This window comes from Varroa jacobsoni, unplaced genomic scaffold (genome assembly GCF_002532875.2).
Source record: "Varroa jacobsoni isolate VJ856 unplaced genomic scaffold, vjacob_1.0 scaffold_591, whole genome shotgun sequence".
Classification (NCBI taxonomy): domain Eukaryota; kingdom Metazoa; phylum Arthropoda; class Arachnida; order Mesostigmata; family Varroidae; genus Varroa; species Varroa jacobsoni.
This window is the reverse complement of record NW_019213493.1, coordinates 3537-29108: the sequence shown is the minus strand read 5'-3', so window position 1 is coordinate 29108 and position 25572 is coordinate 3537. Positions and strand designations below refer to the sequence as shown.

The 25572-nt window shown below is 42.4% G+C and overlaps 1 long non-coding RNA gene across 2 annotated transcripts; it reads left to right on the top strand.

Moving 5' to 3' along the window:
• Positions 1-7916: 7916 nt before the first annotated feature.
• Positions 7917-16724, top strand: LOC147753289 (uncharacterized). Of its 2 annotated transcripts, none has more exons than XR_015311651.1 (4): positions 7917-8266; positions 14107-14195; positions 15491-15712; positions 15952-16724. It is a non-coding gene; the product is annotated as an uncharacterized LOC147753289 (long non-coding RNA). The 2 variants fall into 2 exon arrangements; XR_015311650.1 differs by having other exon boundaries at positions 15102-15712.
• The last annotated feature ends 8848 nt before the right edge of the window (positions 16725-25572 follow it).

Genomic DNA, 25572 nt, shown 5'->3' with positions numbered 1-25572 from the left:
CTACGACTGGAAGATCCCTAGAAGAAGTCCTAAACTATTATACCATTGCAAATTTGTAAATATTTCGCTGAAATCTTTGATAGGACGTAAAAGCGTGAAGGTTGCTGGCAACCAGTTTTTGTTATAGCTTATATTATGCCTGTTTCCTATTTGTTTTGATTTCTTTTTTGTTTGATGGCATTACACAAAGCTTTAAACAGGCACTTTTCCAAAATTGCAAATGGATGTTAAATTTTATCTATGGTGAAATAAAGAAATAATTACTAAACGTCATTTTGGGATCGCAATGAGAACTTCGTAATTGTTACGTTCAGATTCCAGTTCACTTTGTCGCTACCAGTTCCTACATACACCATTTGTTTGCAGATGACACTGCACGAATATACCTTTTGCGTAGTCTTCAACCTTTTTTTAGGGAGCGTGACCTTTCTGGTACGTAATCCCAATAGTCTACCCGGGAATTGCAGCTAAAAATATTGTTCGAGACTATATCTGCATAGACCTCCTGGCGAAAGGTCCGAGTCTCTATGCTTAGCTAATAAGAAGCTAATTACTTCCCTGCGTGTAAACATATTCATTTATTATTTTTCAAGTATATGCGTGGATTTTAATAATTGCAGAATTTATGTGTACATCTGTTAACTCCTTACGTTTTCATTCTGTCTTCATCTTTCAGCGGAAAGTCAGTTACAATCAAAGACACCTTAAGGCTTTCGCAGGTACTACGTGAGTGCATGTAGGTCGATCTTTCGATGCGTGTCCGCTACTCTATGGCCAGAAGCAAATTTGCTAGCACTATAATCGGCTGTCGTTACTCGATTGCATCATGCGTGGGACCCGGTGCACGTCCCTTGTACGTCCTCGTGTGCTCCATCATTCAAAATGGCCTCGATTTTACCTTCTCACAAAAGCGGTTTAACCTTCTACTTTGAATATACGCTTAGAACTACTAGTATTATTTCTTCGCATTCCACTTCTACTATCATCAACTACATCGAAAGCAACAAAAATTAGGCGGAGGTGCTGTAACGCTCGCGGCTTACATTGGCCATAAAAGAGGCAAGACGCAGTACCCAGTGGCCTCCTTTCTTTCATCATTTTCTGTCTTTCTTCGTGTTGTTGACTGCACCGCCGTGTAACGACGGCTGGTAGCAAGATTAGCTGGGTGTACCCCCACTGAAATTGCGGGTCACTAAAAAAATAATAAAAAAAATTAACCTGACCCAGCAGAAGTGCTTTTAGGACAGGGCGGTCTAAGAGCCAGCTTAACGGTGCGGATAGCTCCATTATGAATAGGCAGTAAGAGGAGGGGAAGATAGAAAGCATAGTGTAATTGGCGATTCCCGGCGAGAGCTGGGAGACCTGCAAGAGGGCCAAAGGTTCATGAAGCCACCAGGAGGGTACGACAAGATAGAGCAGAAGCATAGATCCATACAATTGTAACAAGAGGAGGGGAATTAGCGGTTCAGGCATAGCGAAGATAGCCCGTGAGGGATAGAACCGAAGAATAAAAGAACATTTTGATGCTAGTGGGCAATGAACTGCTGAAATGCACACAGGCGCGACGGTCGTCTCATGTGAAGGCCGCACGAAACTGACCTTCGTTTCGCTTTCCAACCTTTGGTCTTGCGTCGCAGTCGGGCGTATCAGCGAGCCAGAGAAGAATGAAGCCGCGGAACAATAGGCAAAGATGAAGGCAGGAGGCGAAAGCAGCGTCGAGGCTCGGACTGAGAAATCTAGGCCAAGCGACGTCCGACCTGCTCGCCTCCGAATACAGGACGATGATGAGAAACATAACCAGCCATTGGGGTAATCATGAATCTTACGTATGCCTCCTGCAACCTTTACCTCGAAAACTGCTTTCTTCCGATCATGTTTTCTACCTTTTCTTTCGTACACCAAACATTCCCTGATACGGGTTGAGCGAGTGGAAGTAGGCTGAAACTCAAAGCTGCACCGAAGCAAGCAGTAGTGGAACAATTACTACTGCCTATAGTGGCAAATAGACGACATGAGACAAACAGTGACGCGCTGTCTATCGCGCTTTAAGCGTGACTGAATGCAAGTGTTTGATACGCCAGCGACTTCAGCAGAAATTTACGATGTCACGCTTACGGCCTTTCATAGGCTTTTGGTGTGTTCTCTTGTAACGTGCTTCCGTAAGTCCATCATAAGGAAAATCACTCGTGTCTTTAAAAAGGGCCGGAGAAGGCACCAGCTATGGGGTGCTACCGATCTCGAAAAGTGAAAGCTCTCCGTTCAGAATCCTTTCTAGAGACCTTCGGAGTGGACGTCTCATATACACAACCTTTTGCGCCCGCTTTCGTTTAACCTGCATCTGCATTCTTTATCATTGTAAACTTTCGTGTTCCTTTTCCTTTAGCTTTCCATACCCGTGCTTGCACTGCACTGTACTGCAGTTGCCAGGGTCTCGAGGTCACTTCCCTTTTTATCATCCCCTTCCGTTTGGCGTATAAGTGTCTACTGCATCTTTTCATTGGTTTGAAATTCGCGTCGGCAACGCACACAACGCGCCGCTTTATTATACGAAGGCAGTACATCCAAGCCACGAACTATTGCTAGTACTTTTAGCCGTACCCCTCCACCTTTCTGTTTTCTATCCACTCTACGTCTATGTGGCAGTGCATGTTACCACTCAGCGTTGCCAGAATTGTCCTTTTCCCCAATCTATGGCGTAACGCTATAATTACCGGTAATATTCGTCTCTCTAGAACGCGTTTGTCGCTTTAAAAGTCGGGCCATTTGCTGTTCTGTGGTGTCTATGGCATTCTTTGGTGGCTAAGTTCGCCGGCACCGCCTTTGCCAACGCGAGGGTTGTCATAGCTGTAAGTCTGCCCAATAGGTTGACCAACCTTCATCCCCCTGATGGTGATTTATGAGTTATGACTGTAGCCAGAAAAGCAGCTAGCCAGCTTGTTATTTGATTCCATAGAACGGGCAAAGCTACCTTCGACCATGGGTTGGCGAGCGCTTGCGGTTCTTGCTCATACGGTTTAAAAGTGGTTTCGTTTGCTCTTTGAACTTAATGTGTAAGCTGAAAGGCCAAAGCTGTAGGAGAATCGGCCGCCGCTACTGCTACTGTTGCTGCCACAACTAGCAGGGTGATATTATTCGTTGCCGTTGTCATCGTCACACAAAACGAGAAATAAGAGCAACGTGGCAGCAATCGAGATGGGGCGTGATGGGTGGGGTGAAAGCGAAGATCAGTAAGAAGCTGTTGGCCAAAGATAAGTTCGTAGCCACAAAGTGACGTCTTCCTTTACTTACTTCACTAAAGCCTTGCTCTTTCATCGGTCCATCCGCTTGTTTCCCTGGAGCGGTTTATTCTTGCTCCGACTCCGTTACGCACGAAGGGGATACCGCTGGTCATCGCACCAAATTGCGTGGAAAAGGCAGGTCGATGTCGCAACGTTGTTCGCGGTTCTTGGTGGCTCTGTCCTCCCGAGCGACACATCCCGATACACTATGGCCTTCCGAACAGCTTCGGTACACCATCCTCGTCTCGTATATACCACAGCCGACGTTCCTTTGTTCGTTTCCGACACCCGCCACCACAGATCCGCCAGTGAGCCAGCCAGGCGATGCTGGCTAAAGAGCCTGACAGCTGATCCAGATTGTTCTCAACTGTCCCAAGCCTCCATCTGCGCCAGTTGCCCCTAGACCACTTCTGTCGGCCGTGTTCCTGTTTTCTACAACCTGGACGTCCGAGTCACTTAGCATTGCCGACAGTTCTAAAATATCCAGCCCGGCAAGGACCTACTGAGCAGTTTAAAGGTAGTCAGCAGTTGACAGGTCTTTCTCCTTGCCTCCTTCTGGTTTTTGCTCGATTCTGCTTTCTACTGCATGACCAGATCATCCAGTTAGTAGCGGCAGCTGTTATACCGTCTAAAGGTCGAACGAGGCCTAGCAAAGAAAGAAATGGGACGGGAACAGAGGACGTTGTTGAAAAATGATAACGATGTGGTGTGTTTATCGGACCAGCCGGCTATTTTGTCGACGTAGTGAAAGACAATACTTCGCAAGGTTTGGTCGTGTTTACGTTCATGAAGAAGGGCCAACGAGGGATTCAGAGCCAAGGCCAGAACCGACATGGTCGTTCACATCGAGAAAAACAACGCATCAGCCTTTACGAGCAGAACGTGGGTGCGTACAAGTTTTGTAATCGTTGTACGACAACGTAAAGTTAGAAAGGTAGTGGTAAATAAACTTGCGGATTGGGGACCAATTTGGCCCAGTCAGCTCTTCCTGCTTTGTTCTGGCTTATGGAGTTAAAGATCGGCTTAATTTAATTAAGTGTTCAGCGAATCACACATTTTAGTGGAGCGTCTCGAACCACAACATTACAGGTAAGTAGAAATACCAAATAGATATTTTTATACCAACTGTTTTGTAACGTAGTCATGAAATTTCAATTTCTATTAATGTACAGCTTGGTTTCATTCAACGGGTGTATTCCGCTCTTTGCTGATCTCAGCTCTTTGGGGTCATATTCTGACTCATTAATATCTCATAAATTTAATTGCGTAGATGGTCTGAGAACTAACTCAAACCGCGTTCTTCTAGAGATAGTATTCATAGTCCGACTGGTCTTTTCGCAGGTAGCACAGGTTTCGAGTCCGTGAATAACGAGCAGACGAAGCAGAAAATAGATCGAAAACTAAGTAAAAACAATAATAGACCGGCTCGCGTGCATCCCTACGGCCTCGCTACGAGTAAAAGCTACAAAATACTTAAATCTGTTCACTCTTTTATTCGTCGACTTTAAACACTTGTTGAGTGCAACATCATCGATGTATCTGAGCGACTTTACGGCCGCTATAGATCGATAGATTGAATTGGACAAGTCGCACGGTGACATCGCTCCAACTCATGTGATCAGGCACGCAATGGCCTGTCGCAGCGTTTTCAACACTGATGACGTTAAACGCCACTTGCTGCGCATACGCTTTCTGGTCCGACCGATACGCTACTACAATACTGAACATTCTTTTTTTACAAGTAACATTTTTCAAAGACACTAGTTATGAAGCAATCAGCGATCTTAACTTATTAGACCATTCCGCCATGAGGTACCGTGTGTAAAAAAGACTCAGATAACCTAGCAGCGAGTCAACGACTAAGCTTGATGATCTCTTATTCTATCCGTCGCTCCTCCTCACCGATTTTTTGTCAACCGAGTCATTTAGTGGGTCAAACCTCTATCAACCTTTTTGTCTGTTCTGAGTGCACAACAGTGCGCCTTCAGATAAATGTTTACTGTTCGCGGTAGTACTGCATTAGCACAAGGAAACGACCTACGTATTAGCAGTGAGTGTATACCCGTATGAGTATATACGACCTGTACTTCCCCAACCGCGCCCCTTCTCTGACGCCGCTCAACGAAACGTTCGATAGCTCTTCTTGTTACATATTGAAACTCTGGGGTGGAGGTCTTGCAGCGAAACAGCAATCGGAGGAGTAAAGCATGAGTGACTTTCATGCTTGGCCTGATAACGGGGGTATTCTACACAACTGCTGCTGCCGTGGCAGCAGCAGTAAACGCCCGCTGCGGTCATGGACTAGCAAAAGAAACACTGGCTACATAATAATTACTCATTATACCATTGAAGGACTCAAACAAACAAAAAGCAAGGCGTTTTGGATTTGAGCCCAGAGATTCGGTTGGATTTACGTTTTAGAGCTCACTGTTTTCCGTCTCCTCTGTTTGCAAGCGCCTATTAGCAGGGTTTCTGTCCTAAATCCACTTCTTTTCGGGAGGATCCACCGTGCTCATTTTATCTCAGGGCGTGGCTTCACTGGACGCAGAACGTCGTCTTCGTTGCTTGTCAGCGCTTACTTCGTCGGTCGGTCGGACAAGCGGACGATTAGTCGACTGGCTATCCCGCTAACCGTTCACGTTAGGTCTTCTCCTCACGGTAGTCCTCTTGCTTGGTAATGTTTTGCCTTGGGGCTTCGTGCAAGGGGGGTTAGGCCAAGAAGAACTATACCAAGGTAGGTACAGGGTTTGCAGATCAGTTGGGTTAATGTGGCACTTGCGGTATTGGCTATAAGCCCACCAGCCACTATGACAGACATGCTGCTGCTGCTGACAAAATTACGTCATAGAATGTTCCGTCCTGCATGATGTAGTATAAACTATGTAAGGCAGGGCAGAATGGGAAAAACGATCAAAAAGAGGCAAGGCGGTATCGATCAAAGCAATTTACAACGAACTACAAAGCATTCTATAGCAATATGCTGTTTATTGGATACAAAAACATACATTACGAAAATTTAATGCCAAGTCCGTGTTCCGTTGCAATCCTTCCGTGTATTAGCTGGTCAAGTGGTGTTTATTTTGTAGATACACGTTATGCGTAAATGTCAAAGTATATTCAATGCAAAAGGCAAAGGGAATGGCATAGTAATCGCCGTCTGGAAATCGCACTTGAATATACATCAGGTTAAACGACGTCTACCTTCAATAGATCGCGTGCTATCTGAACGAACAAGAAATAGCTTCAATATTTTCATCTATTACCTGCTCTGAGATTTATATGACCCAGTCGTTTCAGATATGTATCTATAGCTTTGGGGTTTTTGTTAGGTCGTTCATTATGCCGAATACATTGTGGTCAGAAATAGAATTGAAGGTGGCTTCCTTCAAGACCACGAACATCTATTTGCTGTATTGTAAAGATTCCTCTACCTAAGTATGTCAAAGACACCCCAGAGGTATATACTAGTAACTACTGTCTAGTTCCTTATTTATCATGGCTCTACAGAAGTTTAAAGCGCTCTTGTTATAGTAGAAGTATGAACTTTTCTATATATGAAGCAACGGTAAATAGTTTGCCATCAACAGTTGCTGCAGTTTTCCACGAGCTTCAGCAACAAGACTGGCAGGTCACACTATAATGAGATGGGCAAGGGTTATAGTAGGTACCCCATTTGTACGCTTCACATTTCTGAGAGATCCTGTTTTAAATACGTCTGCCTTTTTCCAAGCTATATCAGCACTACGCTTTGTTATTCGTTGTATATGACAACCAGAGGGTGACCGTGTTGCTTTCGTTAAGCTTTCACGCAAAAGTTGTTCGAAACAAGGACTGAAGTCGTGGGTTGGCATCGTATTCATCGTTGGTTCTACAAACAACTTGACAGACATTTCAGCCAGCATTTGCGACCTCAGCCGCCAGACCCCTTTTAGCCAAATGGCCCAAGGTCTTAAGGGCGTGACGAATAGACTTGATAGTTATTAAAGGGTATTGGTGAAAATAGCGGACATATTTCTCAGTACATCAACAACAATAACAAGACGCTCCATGAATTATGAGAATTACCAGCACCGTTGGTAATTTTTAAAAGTTATGAAACGAACATGTCTACTACTGTAGAAATCGTACCTCATATCCATTTATTACTATAGAAGAAACGACACCGTAACCCTTATCTAGCTAATGTGTAACCGATGGGACCAGAGAAATGGGTGATTTCCCATAGATGGGAACATTCGAATCAAACGTTTTCAGTAACTTGAGTGCAAGAAACTTTGTCGTACATTTACAAGTCAGTACCACATACGACAAATACGATGAAGTATTCAATTTTTGATGAAAGCCGGCGCGGTTCTTGTGGGACCTTCCGCACTATTACCATATTTCATATTTGTAGCAATAATACATTTTGCAGAACTCAACTAGAAGAAGATCGTATCGTTTTTGGAAACAATCTCAAGAAAAGCCACTACAAAGATAACTAGTGAGCGGAATTAGCTTATATCGAGTTCAAGCTACTAAGTGTAACGGTTATTTCGATATGAGCCAAGATTCAAGCACCTGAGACCTCGATGTCATAAGGAGTTCATACGTGAAACTTCACGATTAATATTAGCGATCGAAAAGAGACTGCGTCAATGCCCAGTTATGTGTAGCGCTCTTCATTTAATTAGTTCTATCTCATAGTGATATGCAGATAACGAAATGCCAACGAACAACCGAGTAAAGTTTGAACGTCACAGATTTATGTTGTTCCGGTGCTGATCTAGGGCACTGCTGAACCTTACAGCGGGATAGAGGAGCCTGTAGCAGTGGGAACTTGAAACTAAAAGATTTCCAGTCTCGTCGAGCACATGCTCACTGAAGCAGACGCCAACATGAAGATTTGTTAATGAAGTAAGTTACAGTATTTTCATCTTATATGGATCGCAAGGAGTAACCAGAGAAGGCCCGCAAAACCTACATTCGTTACCGGACATTTAAGACCGGTATGTATATAGATCGTTATTAGGCAATCGTTCATTAATTGGCCGTAAAAAACTAAACGTCTTAAACACATACACATACTTAATATTACTCAGCTTCTTAATGTTTTAAAAACAGCGCAATAACACATTAGCTATTCCGTCAATATATCTCGTAATATCCACTGGCAATCTGTACGAAAAAGCACTCCAACATGAGTTAGGGTTATCGTAGCGGCCGCGGTCATCTTTGGCGAGTGCTAAAGACGTTTGCATTCTATATTATGCGCCGTTAGTTCTTAAGGTAAATGGTCCTTATGAGTTTGGCTATACACAACAGTCAAATTAAGCTTTATCTGTCTTAGTGAAAGCGTACACATATATGTATTCTAGTAGGTATTTTGTTTATAGGTGCAATTAACTTGGCGACTTCCCTAAACCAGAAAAGCTTCTACCCGATTTATAGCAGGAATAGTCCGCGCGATTCTTGAGAAAAGCTATCTGGAGCGGCAAAAAGAAGCCCAATAGCTTTGTTTCCTCACAACGAGCAGATGTAGATGATGTTTTAGTAGATCCATTGCAACTAATGGACTTGCTATTAGAAAACCAGAGACAACCGTAAGTTCCAACCGTTTTTATTCACTTTAATCATTCAAGTTAATTTTAAATCGTCTCTATTTAGCCACGAATTGCTCCAGAATTTATCTTCTGCATCACCAAATTACGATAATGCGATAATAAAAACACATCAAATAGTTTGAAAAGGAAAGTACCTGGCATTTCTATACATACATACATGCATGCATATACATAATGGCCCTCTTCAGTATCTCTGTGATTTATATCTTCTTTGTCTCACGGCCAATATTCGAAGAATATAAGCTTGGAATTTATGATAAAATTATTGCTGGTTTTCACAGCTGTCTGACTGAGAAGTAACTTACAGTTAGAATTAGCAATGTAAGTGCCCATGATAACTTAGCGGTAATGTAGTCTTAGAGAGACACACATGTTCGAATCCGGACATATACATACCTTGTGTCGGAGACAGCCATCACATCCTGTGCCTAATGGTGATGCCGGACGTGAAACTCGAAATATAGAGAATAAGCATTAAGCAAAAACCCATTAGTGATTGTCTGTTAGGGGTTCTGCAAGGACTGTTTTTTTAAAACTATTTTTCCCTTTTACTTTTATGTTTTCAAAGATGTAGTCCTAAGGGCATTGTTTATAAACTTTTTAAACATGAATTTAGTCAAACTGTAGAGTAACTATGTCAATACCTGCGTAAACAAAAAATTCTGTAGCTTTCAATCGATATCCTTGAAAAGCGACACAAGTAAAACCATTGTCAATCTCAGTACCAAAAAAGTGCGATTTTTTCTTTCGGTAGTTTTGATTCTGTCTATGCTCTTGATGATGATCTTATACCTTGAGCTCAATGCGGTAGTTCTTATAAGTTTTTCTTTTCTTTAGTTCGTTCATTACTGAAGTTGTATGTATCAAAATATTCGATATGTTTTGATGAAGACCCTTACTTCGATGTAATACTACTGATTGCGAAAGTTATACATTCCTCAAATCTGTGCAGATCGAACTAGGAACTAGGAACTTATATCTTGTGTTTGGACCGACAAACCAACACAATGAGACAGTCGATATTAGAATATTCAGTAGACCAATTAATATAAATATAACCGATCAATTTTGAATTGTTCGTAGTAACAATTTACCACACCATGAGCGCTTGTGAAGTCATTGTTACCGAAAGCATTAATAACGCTGTTTCACGCGCCATGGGATTCGACTATCGAGATAATAAAGCTAATAAATGATAACAAATAGTGCTTCAATTAAGCACCAGTGAATGTTTCCTATATTTAATGCCCTTTCCTATAATAAAAGTGGATTTGTGTTGTATTCCTCAATACCCACAGTAAACATCGTTTGTATCGTTCACTGAAGGCAAACCTCAGCATATGTAATTATTTTTTTTCAAGGCTGTTTGTTAGATACGTCTGTCTGAAAAAATAGTTAGAAAACGTAACCGAGGTTGTGGTTTGTGGTAAATGCAGGGTGATTTTCAGACTATCATTTATTGAAAACAAGATGTTGCTGGTAGGAACAAAGCGCTTTCTCACTATATTGAAACAGACAGCTTCGCTTCGTGCAATCTACGACCTTTAAGAATACGCATTCCCAGGAGACTTTAGTAGACGCAGACTGGGGCTCAGTAAACACTTTTGCCACCTACATGTATATACAGATTTGCTTGGAACGTTACTTACCCGAATTTCAGTCGGCAGAAATATCTGCCCCCTATTGCTGAGGCAGCTTACACATGTGAGATTTTGAACACGGAAGTGAAAGGCAAACAAAAAATATTGTCACCGCCAACAATGTTAAGATGATACAGCTGAGGGCTAAACAAAGTACCAGATTGCCCTAAAACCACCCATGCGCACTTAATTATGTCTGTTATTTGCGAATTAACGAAAACTACCCATACAAAAGTAAATGAAACGTTTGTTCTTTTCTTTTCCTACCGTTTCTCGAGGTGCCTCTTGCATTCTTCATGCAGGTACACATAAAAGTAGTACCTAAACACTAGCTTTTTGTGTTGTGGAAAAGCAAACACTGATCCGTCAGTTTATTATCATAAACATTGTCTGTGGCCCTACAATGGTTTTCACAGAGTTTCCCGTTTTTTCCAGAAATTGTGCGTCTACTAATTAATTAAGTAAAGGTTAAAAAAAAAAAAACGAACAGTCTTTTTTTTGCTAGCCAAGTTGATTTTCGAAGCAACTCGTTTAGGTACCTTAAAAGTTTCTGAAGCTTATGCCAGAAGTGATTCAAGTTCTTTAGACTTTTTTTTTGGAACTGTTAAAAATGAGTAGAATGTTTTTAAAGCTGAATTTGGATCCATCGTAATGCAAATACCAGATCCGTACAACGGAAAATCGGAACTACTACGAAGCATTAAGCGAAAGACTTATACTGTAAAGTTGATTTTTTTTCGAAATCTGTCAACATCGTTACAAAGTTGGACTTTCGGAAGGAATACAATGTGGCATACTTCTACAATTCGAAGGATGAATTAGTGATCTTTGTGGGACTGCTCCGAGATTTACGTAATATGTCCCTCTTTGAAGTCGGAAAACGGTTCATAGCAATGGGAAAGCCACATGGGTAAAGCAGACTTTAAGGCCGTTTCAACGGGAGAACGGAGTTACTCATTAGCAGGACAATGGGATGATCGCAATCAAATAGAAATTTTGTACTATTAACGATATGCTGGCATTAAGTGGAAGACCGAAACTTAACGAGTATTTTTGAGACTAGATCAGCTATTTCCTCGAGTAGTAGAACACATAGGGTACGATGATAGATATCTGGGGGCATCAGTAACGAGGTTGTTATTGGAATATTCTACTAGAAAAAAGAACATAATTCCTATATGGCGATGGGATTCTTGCAGCAAGACAATCGTAGCGGAACTGTACGCCGAAAACAGCCAATCAGTAGAACAGCGTAATTTGACAGATAAATTAACGAATTCAAAGGCATAACAATTATTATATACCGGGTAGCTGAAGTTAAATAACGGTACTGTCTCAAAAAAAGTGCGAGCGTCTAACTATAAGCGCGCAATCGGACTGCAGTTAATTAGATAAGCTGAGTGCTTGATACAAGAGTACGCCATTCAACCCGGCGTAACTATTATAATATTCTAATTAGAGTATGGAAGAACTGTAAACGGATAATGTCATTAAGCGGGCAGGGTAGCTCTAGTATGGTGACAGCTGGTGTATACTGGAACCACAGTACAACTTCGACAGGGTGTGACATCAAGAAATCAACCTATTTAAACTATAGGCATACGCTGTAAAAAAAACGGGCCAAAGAGTGTTAGTCCGTCTAGTAATGCGTAACAGTCTCATATCGATGTAGACACCATGCTGCAGGTGAATGAAAGCTTTGTTTTGCCGAGGTAGCCGACCAGCTCTTATCAGGCCTATCTTAGACTACTATAGAATGCCTGCACTCTCTATTTGAGGTAAGCGGCTTAAGTGGCATGCACCGGTCATGGAGTCGACTTAATGTCAAACTCCCTAGATGTTCACGACAACGTCACATACGATCGGAGGAAGGGCAAAGAGTGAAATTCGTATGATCCATTAGCTGGCGTATTTAGTACAATATTAGTGAAATCTGTATTAAGATTCATTGAGTAATAAAATACGTACTATGATGAGCATTTGTAAAGAATGGAAAATTCTATAGTGCAGAAATCCTGAGTTTTCTCATTGTCGTCTGTATATGAAGTGTAACTTTTGTTTTTACAACTTCATAACTGGTATATTTCGTACCGCAGCTATAAGTCATCTGTTCTTATTAAATGTTTCGAGTTTTATGTCTGGCAATCAAACTGCTGGACGCTGTTGCGGACCGCTAGCTCTAGGCACGGCGTTTGTTTATTCAAAGTCGATCTGAAGTTTGTTAGGTAAATACGTTACTGTATCATCGTGAAAACATAAGTTATTCTTATTGTATATGCATTTCCACACAACATATATCCATATTATGATATTTTAATGCCGATGTAGGGTTTCAAGCATACCCAGTAAGCCCACCGTCTCTGACAAACAGCTGTTTCAGTACGTACGTGCAAGCATTAGCAAGATCTTTTACGATGGTTTTTCTATGTTCCCTATCTAAATAGTCGTTGAAGGTTACACGCATTCCTATGCATAACATGGTCTATACAATAAGTCGTTCTCTATAATCTGCATAACGTTGGGTAGCGGTCTCTTACATAAAGGTGTTTTCCCCTTTTTTCAAATATGGTCTTCTGCTATATATACCTAGCCTTATTAAGATACATAGTCTATATCTGCTATACGTCTCCTAATTTATGGCACCTCATCCGTACGACTAGATGTGGTGCGTACACTCCATTACGCTACGCGTCATACTAGATGATAATACTTATGACATAATTCAATAAACAAATTACTTTTACCCGGTTGCGATAACTAGCAGTGGACTACATTATTACACATGATACATAGAATAATGTATACAATTGTTACATGTACAGTTCAATTTTGATTAGGAGATTATGCGGGGAAGGGGCGACAGCGATGGCAGCGAAAAAAAAAAAAAGAAGCACGAGTTGACCTGCTTTATTTGCTTACGGACCACCGATGCCTAAGGCCGGTTTCCAAATCCACCTTAATAATAGGTTGGAGCAGAACAGCGAAAACGCTGTACATAGGCCATGCATAATCGCTTCCCTCTAAGAACGACTTAAGGCTCAATCCTGGGTCGGCATTCGGCTTCGTTGAAGATGGCGGTCGTACGCCCCCTTAAAGGTTTCCTTCCTTTTTTCACCATTTTTGTAAGACGCATAGGCGCGTGCGCTGTAATTATGCTTTTATTCCTTACTTTCGCTAAATACGGCCTGGGCATTACAATATCTCGATATTCCTTTCTGCGGAGTTTAAGGTTTGCGCAACTACCATGCGAAGGACCTTAACTGACGTCTGAGGAACAGTGCCGGCGCTTTGGCCGGATTCGTGTTTTAGCGCTGTTCATTTCTTTGCAATTCATTTTAGGAATCGCTCAATCAGAAAACTAAAGCAAATAATAAACACGGTGTTATTCAGTATCTGTATTTGGAAGCCGCATTAACAATAGAGATATGCTATTATTATTGAAAACTAGAATCTTGTACGTTTTAGCATGCTATACGAGACGACCTAGCCTTAGTTCCGAAGAAATGATTCAATTATGCTGCATTGAAAGTTAACTAAAGAAACGTACGTTGTAACCTAAGATTCTAATTTTTCTTGAGATTAAAGAAACGGGTTGATCTTTCTTAAAATGTCGTCATATCGTACGAGCGAAAATGTTGGCCGCAATCCGCGTCTTCGACTTCAATAAGACAAAAGTAAGTTCAATTTAATTAATTAGTTAATGTCTTGATCTAAGCCGGTCGTTTTCTTATATATTTTTAATGACGAAAGATGCCGTGCCATCCAGCATAGTCGATATGACCTGTGTAGTGCTTATCGCACCGTTTGCACTAGGCACGTTGAAAAATTACTCCTCAGTTAAAAAAATATCTTACTAAAAACGGCAACAATCGTCCCTCTTAATAGGCCAACAAACATCGATGCGTCCGAACATAAAATGGCGGTCGTTATCCCTCTTGGATTGATCGAGGCCGAGTCTACACGTTCCTGAATTAGAAATACAGGCTTTCAATTTTCGTTTCTCTAGATTAGATCTTTAATCAGTGAGAGGTACTAAAGTGATTAAGATATATGCCAATTAAAATTTCCTCCTTGGTTTGCTGTATGTGTGTTTAAGAGACAATGTATCTGAGAGAGGCTAGGAGATACTGATGCACTGCAATTTAGCCTATTTTCGTCAATGTTTCTTATTGCTTTAGCCAGAATATTTCCTATATCATATTTATGTTCAAAAGCAAAAAAAAATTAGATGCATAGTGAGCGTATTAGATGTGATAAATTGTGAACTTTACAGTACGTAAATATGCCTGTGTAAGTTGAAATTCGTATCGGCACTCATTATCAATGTTACGATTTGTTTTCTTAGAAAATCGTTATTTTTATATGAAAGAGTTGAGTCCGATAATCTAGTAGAACCGTACCTTGCGTTTAGCGGAAGAGACGTGCATGTAGACGCCTTTTCCGATTGAAGAGCATACATTCCTTTCCCTTCCGATTTACTATGTATGATAATCGTTTGTATTGCACCTAATACTGCCTTCACTCAAGCTAATGAGTTTCTGATTATCACTGTATAACCACAATGAATATTTTATCTGCAGGTACCAGTGGCAATCCACCGTATCTGTCCAGAATATCCTGTGAGGGAAAAGGAGGAGATAACCACAAATAGCCAGGTTTTAATCGAAGTTGCACCCATTAGCGGTGGCATATAGCGGGGGAGGGGGAGGGGCTGATCGCATTCACAGCTAACATCCAGTTATTTGCTATACACAATAGTGTGAGACGCTGCCATCAAAAGCCCTGAGGGCCGGTTTTCCCTTTTCCTGTCACCTCTCCTTTCTACTCACTGCCATCGAATGAACACCTAACCAGGTACAAAAGTGGGTGTAAGGAAAGTTCCTGGTCGCTTATTCGTTTGGCGGCCTGTACCGAAGGCAATGTAAGCTCAAAAATTCCACTTACGTAGCCTTCTCTCACGCCTTCCCAGGTTTGCGTGTCCTCCGATACCGAGGCAAATATCGGGGTACGGATGACCCGGGCTTGGCCTAACGTTAAGGCTTTTGACTACTAAACACTTGGTTGGCTTATGGGTGAGCGACAATTGTGGGCTGGCTGGCGGAGATTTTTGAGGCCTCGCCTGTGCGATCGACTTTACTTGGCATGTTTGGGAAGCTACTCCCGTTAACCAGCTGCTTCTCAAGCTATCCAGGTACGCTAGGGTTATTAACCTTTTAAAGCTTCATGGTTTGGCCAATTACCCCTCTCTTCACCCCGCTGTCCCTGTTATCCCTGACATTGTTTTCCCCACCGATGATTTTACCTGACGGCGATCTCCTTTCCGTCGGTCTCGGTAGCGGGTCATTCAATCTCGACAAGGGCCACCCATATCCACACCTATTTCTGTCCGTCTTGATCTCTAAGCCTCTTTTACTTTTTGTCGTTTTATAGCTTGAGAATCGTAGGATACCATCATAGCACCGCATCTCATCGCAGCAAAAGGCGTGATCATCCTACTTCTAGTTGAGCTGACTCACTATTTCTTTATTTGCCTACCGCCGTTGCGCGCTTGTCCCTCGTTCACCACCCCAGGTGGCGCCCCCAAGCGGAGCCCCCCGAAATCTCCGCCGATCACGTGGTGGGCGCCGTCCCTCACTTGCCTTGAGTCATTGTGTCTCCGGTCGTCCAAGAGGTCTGTCTATCCGAGAACCAGCCCGCGGCTTACAGAAACCTCTGTGATGGTGCTCTGCGCGATCGACAAGACGGCACGAGTTGCTCGAAAGAACTGCACGCCTTCCAATTCCCCTGGTGCACTTTCGTTTTTTCTCTACTTATAGTGGCCGCGGTAGTAGTGGTGAAAGGGAAACTTCGATCCTGTTTTCGTGTGCTGAGCTACTACATACTAGCAGGCTTGGTTCTCCTGTAAGTACCACGATTGAATTGCGTCTGTGAGTGTGTATCTTATTCTGTTCTGTTGTGCTGTGTGTGGAATCAACGTCAGCCAGGGCCCTCCAGTGGCCCCGGCCTATTGCGCCCTCGTCAGCAAAAACAGAAGATTGCTCGAGAAGCTCAACGAGAGCCGATCGATATGAACGGTAGGTTTGTTTACATTACAAGCTGCGTTCAATCAAGATTATGGTTGGGACATGGTTGTTCTTCCTTCACGAGCATATTACGACAGTATACCAGCGAAAATAAAAATACAAATAATGAAATAGGGCTCGGCCAAAAGAAATTTTCATCGTCCTTGTCGGAACGTAACTTTACAAAGATTTACTTAAGCAGATCTTAACTCCGCTGTTAGATTGCATAATCCCTATCGCCTGTGCCAGCTTTAACGTGAGCGACTAACTAGTAGGCCGGATGAAATCTATTTAAAGCAACCGTAACAAAGTTTCATCTAGTTATCTTCTAGTTATCACGTTTTGTTTACAAACGAACAAGGACCGAATGTGTCATGCATGCGATAGCACACAGGTTAATATAGTTGGTGCTCTGCAGAGAAATCGATACTATTGATATTTTTCAATGTTTTCATTGATTTTTTATCGGTTTTTGTTTGAAAAATATTCTGTTGGTTTACTAAGACGAAAGGAGTAAATTGGCCGTCCACCAGCAGATTCTGTACCTTGTTAGATACTGGCTTTCCTTATAGCTTTCTTTCCCTTACTAGTTTCTGTGTCTACTTTCTGTACAGCCTATTTAAACACACAGATATGTGGAAGTCTGTTTGCATACATAATTTTCACTTCCGCAGAACGGAACCAGTTAGTATAGAACGCCTGAGCGCGAAGAAATCTATATGCAGAATGTTCCTCTAGTATTGAATTTATTTACCGTCTAATGCTGAAAACGATCGTCATTGCCGTGGTATTGATAGGACGGCTACAAGAAAATACCCGATAACGCATCAAGCTGCACGCGAGCCCGTAACAATTTTCAAACTTAACCGTTGCCTATATACGTATATATGTTTTGTGTAGCCAGTTTACGCATTGTTTGAATCTCTGTTAATCCCTATCATTAGTATATCATGATAAACGGCTGAGAAATCGTATCGTTACGATCCGATAGCAGCATGCATTGAGCATGGGTACTCTTTTCTGTAACATGTACATTCCTCGTTTTAATTTGCCTTCGTAAGAAACCATTAGACTTTGTTCTGCTTTGTTCGCTGGCTTGTGAAGCTTTAGAAGGTACTTAGGTTGACCTTGAGCTACTCCAACCGATTCGAGTCCCTTTACTGACGGACTGACTGGCGAGATCCGTTCATCTGCGCCACTCGGTTAGGGCGTAGGCAGCAGCGACACGAGCACTGACAAAGTCACTCTTGTAGCGGTGATAGCGTCGGCGTCCTATTTGCGATCATGCGAATGGGCTTCGAGGCGGAGCTTGAAAAGGAGGGAGCAAGCCAGACAGAGACATAGCGCTGGAAGACGTTGCCTCTGATGCAGCTCTGAGATTGATGAAAACTGAGCAGCACAGCGGAGCACAAGGGCAAGCTCTATCCTTTGTGAGATATCAGCGGAACGGCAGAGGAGGCCATCTCTCTTATTTGCGTCCCCCACTGCAGTTCACTCACGCCACGGCGCTACAGGCAACACACTGGGACGCTAACCCGAGGTTCAACGTAAGACCCAAAAGACGCAGTTTAGGTTGATAGAATAATCAGAGAAAGAGAGATAGAAATAGCAAGAGAATGGAGAAGCAATAGACGAAGCCTTCCTTTTTAAACTATCTTCTTTTTTTCCCGCGTAGAGTAGCAATTGAATTACTGTTCCTTTTTCCGTCCAGCCTCATACAGTCGTGATCCTGGCGTTCCTATGAACTGTCTTCTGCAATGTCGCATTGAGACACGAGTGAGCACAAAGGAAAATACTGGGTCGCTTTACGGTGAGTCGGAGTCAGTTGTCAGACTCATGGCAGAGAAAGCGGTGTCGTTCGGTATTGGGCTCTCACACAGCCTCTACTCCATTAGGCGCCACTTCGGTCGGTCTGGCGGCTGTTGGAAACCTTGTTGGGGAGTTTGTATGGAAGCGACGGGAATAGACGAAGTCGGCTCAAAGAATTGTCTGACGCAGCGGAAAGCTCCTTTGCATGCGACACGCCGTTCAACGTTAGCATTTCCGCTGGGACCAACAAAGTCGGCAGCGAGGTTTGAGACGGACCTAGACCCGCGGCTGTTTCCGGTATATCATACACCATCTCTATATATTTGGCACTCAACCATAGGGTCTTCACAACTGCAGCGCTCGATAGGGTGTGAGCAGGCACGTTGCAAAAAGTAAGCAATGGGGTTACATATAGAGCAACAATCAAGTCGTATGTAAGCGGACATCTGCGAAGAGACATGCCGTCATAGATAAATTCGGTAGAGTGTTAGACAATTTGCCATGCTCCGTAGACGAAGCATCTTTGAGCGTGGCGTGTTCCAGAGCCAAGCAACGGAATGAAGTCAGTCAGTAGATATGAACAAAAGCATAATGTAGATAGAACACGAACGTAACGAAGGGCCGTCTATGGGTTCGTAGTTGCGTGCAAAGATGCGTGAAACGCAGTTGCTGATTCGTTGTCTCGTTCAGTGGGAGAACATGCTTCGCGAGTGCGTAACACAGACGTAACCTACTTTTGGGTTAGTATTAACCGATGAGCTGTTGTAACTGATTAGAAATCATCAACATGATGGCTAATAATACAAACAAAATAAATCATTTTAATAGCAAAAGTACAAAATACTAGAATGAAGCAAGCAAGCAATATTTCTACTTATATAAGAAGTTAGTAGAAAAAAATGTTAAGATAAATTTATATCAGATCGAAATCTATTTTTTCCAATTGAGAAGCATCGCCAGGGCGTAAACGTGGTGTTAGCATGGTCCCGAACTCACTACAAACAGTAAACCGTAAGTTACCGTGGCGCCGTTTGCAATAGCTGAACTGTTGCTTTGATTGCGTCAAGGGTCGCTTTGCGAGGCAGGAACTTTGGAAGAAAAGATGCTTTTTTGATTTTGCTCTCTCTCTCTCCAGCTTCTCTTGGGTGCAATGCTAAGTTATTATTCTTGTTTGACGCTTTCTTCTGGTACAAAAAAAATGGTGATATGCGTATCCACGGTCACTCAAGCGAAAAATGGAAAGTCAAAATTCCCAAAGCCAGCTCCCCGTTACCTAACCGCCAGTGACCGTTTGCTGACGAAGGCCTTCAATACACTGGTTAAGTTTCCGACTCGCTCAGACAATAGATTCTACCGATTCTTCACACAGCGTAAGCTCTCCTGTGTTTTTCTGCCTGAATCGAGCACCAAACATTTCTGCAATTTGGTAAATATCCCTGGAGAAATAGGGAAACGAGCAAAACCCGTCTGCAATTTTTGTGGTCAGTTGCCAGCAGTCAAACCCTTGCAAACACAAAAAGAAGCCAGTGTACTGTTCTCATGCCCTATCGAATACTTCTATCCCTACTTGCGTCCCATCAGTTATTGTAAATAGAACTAGGAGTTTCAGGTATGATGAGTACGTTCGAGTATACGTAAGAGGTTTCGAAATGATTGCCGGTGCCTGTCCCATATTTAACTTACTAATACACAGATAACTTCTGCGTTCAAGAACTATCCCGTAAGAAAAATGTCGTGTATCGTCAACATTATAGCAATACTCTACGTTAGCAAAGCATTTCTGTCGTTCGGTTAAGTGGGTGGCTTGAGAACTTCCATAGCTGACCTACGAAACGTTTCAGTCGTTTTAATATTATACTTGGGATGCGTCTTTGAAATGCATACCTTTGAGACTAAGAAGCAGCTTTTTTTTTTGGTGGAATAAAACAAGTTCAAATTTGTTCATCACTCAAACAATTACGATCAATAAGTAGGGGGATATTCACTGCACAAGAATACTAACGGTAGCCTTTCTAATATAGTATTTAGTGGCGCTAACGTCGAACCTAGCGCTACTTCGAGAGTACGAATGGGTACGAGCTCTGAGGAAAGACATCGGTCTTGTTTGATGGTCCAATCAGAAGCAGAAGAAGTTTATTTATCATTCACAACTCAATTGTGCTGGTATCGTGTGGCATATGGTAGCAGTTTCAAGGACGCGATTATATTGATATTTCTATATAACACATATAATAAGCGATAAGGTTCAATATATTGAGCCCAACTGTACCGGCTGCGATGTCTTGATATTGATAAAACGAGGAAGCAGGAGCATCTATCTATCTATTCGATCAATCTACCTTAGTGAAGTTAATTGAATTTCGTCTGCCCACCTATTGAAAGGGAAATGTAGGTTACGAACCTATGACTCTAGGGGTCAATACTCAATTAGTGCTTTACGCCATAATACATAGGATTCCATGTACGTATTACGGTGGCCCATAGGACTTTCTTACCCGTTTAAGAACATCGTAAGGAAACACTATATTCTCACTATATGTTCGTTCGGCGATGCATTGGCTTCACTTTGTACAATACAATGCGGGTACCAATAGCAGTTTGCCTGTCTCTTACATATTGACGAAAACGTATATAGACGATCAGCTATTTCGTACAGAACCAAAGAAAGGGATCGAAGGTGCAAAAAGCAATTAGCAGTTTATTATTATATATTTATTCCTATGGCCAATCATCCTTCGTATTTAAATGAGGCACAAAGCGGTGATTCCCTCCCTCCCTTCCTTCCTTCCTTCGCTGGGCTTTCTTCACTGCAGGCTTAGGTCAAGAGAACGTGGAGTTATCCCACTCACATAATCTTTAAACTCCTGTGCGCCCGCCACCATCCGCCGTGGCAAGGTGAACCTTTCCGTTGTTTTTGTCACCCCCTGCCTCTTCCGAATCGCCCTTCATACGCTGCTTCCCGTACATAATTGACACCTTCTACGTGCTATCTCTCCTAAGTAAGAAACGCCGATTCGAAGCCAAATTGTATTGATTGCCTTGTTAGGCATGTCAATGAACGAACGCCATCTCGATGTGGTTTGGTTCTTTTCATTCAGCGGTCTTCAGTCTCTAAGCCATTATGTCCTCTGTATACTAAGCCCCACAGCCTAACCACAACGCTCTTACGACAATGGAGAACCGCTGCGTTAGTAGGACAAATAGTTGAAACAGAAGATCACTGGATGTGGCAGTGCGATGCAGAGCGATTCACAAAGAAGTAAGGGCTAGTTCGGTTCATTTTTCTTACCCTCTCGCGTTATTCAAAGGCAGAACCGCAATAAAAGAAATTATGAAGTATACGTAGGCTCATAGAACTTATTTCATCACGATTAATGTAGGGCAGAGCAGTGTCATGTACTCAATAAAGACTTGATTTATGAACGAACACTTGTATCTATCGGATGAGATTCGTTAAAATAACTCTACATATTTAACCTAAGCGGATAAGGACCGGCCTGAATGCCTAGGCGTCGACACAACTTAACCTAATTAGATCTTTGTTAGATTGACCTGATTACCCGCCTTCATATTACTATCTGCACATAAAATACAGGATACTTCGTTTCAGATATATCTTCGTTTCTTTTGTATTAAGCAGTACGTATAAAGAAATAGATCAGTCACGGCAAAATCAACCTCAAGAAGGGCGTATTTCTTAAAAATCTTTCTCTTCTATGCTGTCGTTTTTAGCGTTTTTCCGCTGTTCGAAAATTACGACTAGATGATGCGACCAGTGGCTGCCTCGCCCCATCGGAAAACAAGAAACTTGTCCTCTTTTCCGCCCTTGTTTTTATGTGATGCGCCACCGTACCTGGTCGTGGCACATCGAGGCGTGGCATACCCTTAAGGACAGTCCTTCCGCAACAGTATTTTTGATGCACGTTAACTGTACGCCAATCCTATGATGCGTACAATGATGCACATAAAAATCACACGCTCTTTTTCCGGAGCACTTGTATATACCTATGCCAGCTCTACACAACTGTGTTTGTGTGTGTATATTAGACTGCTGCTAACGTAAGTGTAATAGAACAGAATTTTGAGCTAGTCACGCCTGTTCAAGCCATATGCACTAAACATACGGGGAAAATCTCTGAACAAATACAAAATTTAATGGATTGCGTACCGAACATGTACGCTTCACAATCGAACTAACACAGTGGTATTTCTAGTGCAAAGCAATAACAAAACAGTCAATATGTTATTAACACGACGGCCATTTATTAAACATAAACGTAAAGCTCGAAGCTGGGATTTGTTTATTATATACAGACGTCGCCTGTGGACTTAACTACTAATTCTAAGTGCCCGGGACTTGTGCAGCCTTACGTGCACACACACACACACAACACATTGCCTCGTTTACGTACTGGTGATGCATAGACAGCATCTTACTCAGTTACATCGACCGCACCTGCTAAATGTGGCGTCAATTAGATCAGGCCAAGAGCATCGATAGACACCGAATGTCGAGCAACCTACGGAGCTGCCAAAACACGACTGGCGAAAAGGGAAAACTAGTAAATTCAGATTCAAATCCGCAGCGTATCTGTCTAAGCAGCTGTCAAACGATACGCGGTACGCTTCGATGACGGATCTTCTTCGAGTGGACGGAGAAATTTGCCTACGTGTAAATTTCTTTTTTTCTTCTTCAATATCTTGTCCGACGATAACCGCTAATAGTATTAAATAGCTTATTATGAAGACAAAATAGTTTAATTGTGACAGAAAAGATGTACATAGAGTGCGCTGCGCGCCGTATTTTATAAACAAAGTGGGTTAGTAAGTAGTTTATTCCAGAGATACGTGCGCTTATTTAGCGCATTATTAACCTCTGTGCAATTTTGGTGGTTGATGGTTTATAGTTAACCCAGTCTCTTTGACACATCAGAATTACTGTGTACGATCGATTGTTTATTTGCTGGTTCACGGCAGATCTCACGTTTTTTTTTTTAGTCCCATGATGGTTCAATATCGCCGTGGAACTCAAGGACACCGAAAATGATCTGGGTGCGAAGACTGATCTATGCGCATTTCGCTTCGTGGCAAAAGCGGCCAGTCGTCTATTGGTCATTGTCGTTAACTAGGGGCTGCACCGAGAGCATAACTCGAAACACCTTCTATGTTATGCTCGGGCAGCGTTGCTCAGACAGAAAATAGTAAAAAAAATATCCTAATTTTGAACTTACCGGCAGATCCATTCAATAGGGATAGCGTAGGGGCGGTGCCATAACTTTTCCATCCCCGTTACACAAAACCCATCCGAACTAATAATCTGCTCTTCGTTATTTTTCAATAAAGTTACCCCTTGTTTATTAGCATTTCTAGCACCTTTCGTAGTTTGATTATACCGCAGTGTTTGCCTTCATAATATCCCCCAATTAACAGGAGAAGGTCAAAATAGCCGAAGAATCGGAACCGTTTTTATTAACTTCATCTCCTGTCCCTCCACAGCAGGTTCCGTTAGATCAGTGGACCTGCATATCGCATTAGATTACATATTATACTTGCAATACATCGATTACCATATAGGTTTAGCAATACTGTTGCACCACTCGCTTCGCGGCACCTAGCACAGAACCAATATCGGCCAGGACGAATCGCCATGAAGATGTCAGTGATGCGGACAATAGGTACAGAGTTAACCTTCGAGCGGTAGACATACATAGGCGTTTCATTTTAATCCCTTTAAGTGTACAGCTCCAAAATTACTAGGCAGAGAGATTGAGGAGTCACACCTATTTGTGTGAAAGCTATGCATAGTATAAAAAATACATGTGTTTTATTACACTCTACCCAACAGTACCGCTTAGTGAATAATTTGGCAGTCCTTCACTGATTTTCCCGTCAGCGTCAATCGATCTACAGTAGTCAACGGAGTGATAATCTTTGCGACTGCTTTTCTCTAGGATAATCCACATAACGCGTTTAACATACAGTAAACAGCATATAGTCTTGAAGTAATTTTTTTTCAGCTTTTTCTTGCGTCCGATGCCTCGCAAACGCCTAAAAGGCAGCGGCAAAGCTACTCGACGCGTATATAGCACACAGCACGTGATCAGATATTTTTCTAACGCGCAAGTGTTCCCAGCTCGCGCGCACTAAACACTCCAGCCCCATTTTAGTTCTAGGAATGGTAGCGCAGTTTCGTATCAGCGTTGAATATTCCTTAGCCCATGGCAGCGCTGTATCGTATTCCACCGGCAATAAAACGTCCTGTTTCCCGTTAGAGTTCATCGCTACGGATGTCCCATGATCGAAGCCGACCGTTTGGTTAGTTCGGGCATTTTGGCTCCGGACTGGGTCGCTGGCAGAACAATGACCCAGTCAGCGGAGACCAGCTATATGAGGCTGTGAGTGTTTGTGTATATAAAAGCATTTCTCACGTTGTTTCGTTAGAAGAAATGGCAGCAAAACGAAAGAGCTAGCTATCTCAAGGAGCTGATGTGGCTGCCGTCGCTGTCGGGTGGCCCGTTAAGGACAATGAAGCGCACGTGAGCTCCCGTCATCGCCTCCGCTACCATTACCTCAATACTGGTAATACTTGTTGTCATAGTGGAATGACCTCCGTAGGGCCAACTGCTACTCGAATGTTCGTTAGAATGGCAAAGCTATACAGTTTTTGTCTTCCGGACAATGACTTTAACGCCACCAAATCCTTTAGGTGAAAAAAGCCGAAGAGGTTCTCGTCTTCGGGTGTTCGTTTGCTAGCTTTCTACCATTTGTGCGGCACTGAAAGTATAGATACGCTAGAACGAAACCAAACAAAAAGTATTTGCTAATACTGACAGCAAGTTCTGATGGGGCGTTTCGAGCAATAGTAGTCACTTTGCTTGAGTTTTATCGCGGTCAGGCCGTGTGTCCGTAGGTTTCTAGGTACATAATAGCTTTTGCAATGCTGTACGTTTGTTTGACCAAATCAAGTATAAGACTACATTAAACTATGCGTATGTGTTAAGGTACTATCGTTAAGTTAACTAAGTTAAAAAAGGGGTGGTCAATACGCTGAATCTTACTAATATATTTTTGACGGGCAGTTATTGACCCAAAATATGTTATCCAAAAATATTCATTCAAAAAGCTATCTTTATTTACACAAAGAGCCAAGTATTTATGTGTTGCCTGCGAAGCTTGAAGC